Raw genomic sequence first — 3,455 nt, forward strand, 5'->3', positions numbered from 1 at the left:
GGATGTTTCAAAGGAGCAACAAACATCCTAACAATTATGTGAAAAGGTTCAGAGTTCAAGATTTGGACTGCCATGATCCAAATATCACAGAACAACAACTTGTGGACTTGTGCATCAACGGAATGATTCCAGTCTATAGGGATTTACTGGAAAATCTCAGGTTCCAGACTTTCTCTGAACTTCATGAAGCGGCTAAGAGGTCGGAAACTACTGCACCTGCTTTACTGGAGAGGTCTAAAACTACAAAAACCAAAGAACCACGGGAGACTCGAGGTAGCATATGTTTGATCAACAAACAATACAACCTCCAACCTTCCACAAATGTTGTTGCAGAAGGGGGAAAGCGAAAAGCCGAGCCACAATGCAAGCATACTTCCTCAATTCCTTCAAAGGCGCATAGGAAGGATAATATGCAAGTTCCTGCTCAACACACAGAAGCTGATCCAGAGGCACCTGACTTCCCCTTTTCCATGAAAGAAGTTATTGAACTTCTATATGCCTGGGTTCAAGACGGCGCAATCAAGTTTCCATATATCAAGAAAGAACCAACTGAAGAGGCCATGGAAAATCCTCATTACTGTCGCTTTCATAGGTTCGTCAACCATCCCACAAGTTATTGCAGAACTTTGAAGCGCATACTTAAAGAAAATATTGAATCAGGAGAGCTTAACTTGGGGACTGAAGGAGTCCACAGGGATCCTCTCCCAGTCAGAACCTTCACTCTTTCTGAACCGCCTGTCAAAGAAGCAGTTCAATCCTTAATTGAGCATGTTTGCGAATTGTTATATTTATCAAAAGCTCAAAGGGGAGACATGTTTGCTGCATTGAACCACATTGTGTCAGGAAAGCGTTTATCGATCCAGGAGACGCCACATGAGCCTTCAGCAGCAACATACAAATAAATGTACAACTGGGGACTTCTCACCACAGTCCATCTCAAGGGAAACGAATTCAAACGAGCATTGATTGATGTCGGCACTGCTGTTAATGGTATCCCTCTGAAAACTCTCAGATCTGCTGGTATCAGACGACAAGAAGCCGTTCATGCTCCAACATCAATTATGGATCATGAAGGAATGCCCAGAGAGGCTTATGGCCACACTACCCTCAAGGTGAGCTAAACTCAGTTTGGACAGAAACAAAGTTTTACATAATACGAGAAGATACAGGATATGATATGATCTTAGGGCGTACGTGGATTTATGCTGGAAAGTTAACACCAACACCTTCAATTGCACACTTCTCCGTTGAAGAAACTTCTGATTCAGAAGAAGAAAAAGAAGATATTTCACCGTTCGAGTTTCTGGAGGAGATCAAGGCCTTGACAGAGCTTACACAAAAGCCTGATGAAAATGCAAATGCTTTCATCAAAAGGTTTCGCGCTCAGGCAAGTCTTATTCCTCCTCATGTGTCTATATTATCAGTTTTCAAACATGCTGCTCTGGTTCGAGGGCTTTACTCCACCAAAAACTTAGCTATTGAAAAATGCTATGAATGGATAACCTCACCTCAGCAATATTTCACTAAGTGGTTAGACGCAAAACCTCTCCAAATCGAACAACTCACTAATACAGTCATTGCTGGAATAATGGTTGAATTCGACAAGCAGTATCCCAAGTATTCTCCTACACGTGAATGTCCATACATGCCACAAAATTGGAAGGCTTCAACAACATGGAATTCTATTGCACAGAGAATTATAAACCAACAGTAGATATTCAGGGCGCGGACGATCAAGTCTAACAAGTTCCGGGAAGGAGACTTAGTTCTCAAAACAACTAAGCGTGACTTTCATTCTGCAAAGAACTCCAACTGGGAAGGACCTTTTATGATCTCTAAATCAGTCGCTGGTGGATACTACAAATTAACTAACGTGGACAACAAGGAGAACGTGACTGTAATTCACAAGAATTGGCTCAAGGCCTTTAATGCCTAAGGTCTTAGACGTTTGGGGTATCGGGTGTTCAAAGCACGAACGCGCAAAATATTTGGCATTTAGGATTTTCTTTCATTGTATTTCAATTCCTCCAAAATGTTTGCAATACTTGCATTCGGTAATTTAAATCCAGCAATTTATCAAAATTCAGATTACTTAAAGAAAATCTCTATCAAATCCAAAGAAAATCCTCAATCATCTACTTGTCCAAAACCAATCAAAAACCAAAAATAAAACCTCACGTCTCTCAGAAGTTCAGAAGTTCAAGAGATTATGAAAGGAATCAAAGAAAATCAGCAAAGAAAGACTTTTACTCCTATGCATCCTTCAAGACTTGTAAGGCCGCCTTCTCCATGTTCAGCTCTTCAATCATCCTAGCGATCTTGTCTTCCTTCTCCATCACATCATCATTTGGAAATGGTATGTTCTTCTCACATGAGTCCTTGATAGCATTTATCTTGTTACGAAGCCACTTCACGTTGAAGCCAAGTCTTTCAGAATTCTCCAAGTTGAACTCCCAATCAAAGAGTACATATGGAGTGACAGTATTTCTGGCCCTAGCCATATGTCACTGACAACACGCAAGATAACACTTACTTTCATTGTTAAAGAATAAGCACGCTTGGGATCTCTGGTAACGATGATGTGATCAAATTTCTTCCATATCTTCTCGTACAAGCCGGCATATCCAATGGGAATGCTGAATCCACCAACCAGTTCGTGATATGGGAGTTATGCATCAAATGGAGGGTCAAAAGCAATCCCTGCACTCGGGTATTCATGCACTACTATACGATTCTCGATTACTGGAGCAACTTCCACGGTCATGGCAACAGTTTCTTCAGTTTCTTCTACTCGCGGTTCATCTTCTTCCGCCACTGAAGCAATAGCTATTGAAGTCTCAACATCATTGATAACCCTCTCATGGCCTTGAATTGCAGAGATGGTTGTCTCTTCATCAATAACCCCAGGGTTGATCGAGTCATCATTATTAGCTCCTTCATTCTCAACTTCGGTATTTGACACCTAATACGAAGATTACATGAGATTAGGATCATCCAAGCATGAAACCAAAGGAAATCATAAATTTTAGCATGAAAGTGAACTAATGACTTAGGTTCTTCATTTTACATGCTATACATCAGCAAATAACGTGAAAGTCACAAAAACACGTTTTACAACAAGCTCGTCTGAGAAGATTTTACACTTCCCTGTAAAAAAAAAACGAAATGGAAACAATTGGTGAAGAATATAAGGCTGAGTTATATACCATTCTCTTCGTATGGATGTTATTTACAACATATCAAAATTTCATAACAATCGGATGAACGAGCAAAACGATGTGGTCAAAACATCGGACTACATGACAGCTGAAACTTTTCTGGAAGTCTCCTGGAAGTTTACTATTTCGCTGATTTCACCTCCTAAAAGTGCTCAAAACTCTAAAGATTCTTTGATAAAGCTTGGAAATTTCCTGGGCATAAGGATACATTGGTATATTTTACAGCATTTTTTCTAA

The sequence above is a fragment of the Papaver somniferum genome, chromosome 7 (assembly GCF_003573695.1).
Source record: "Papaver somniferum cultivar HN1 chromosome 7, ASM357369v1, whole genome shotgun sequence".
Classification (NCBI taxonomy): domain Eukaryota; kingdom Viridiplantae; phylum Streptophyta; class Magnoliopsida; order Ranunculales; family Papaveraceae; genus Papaver; species Papaver somniferum.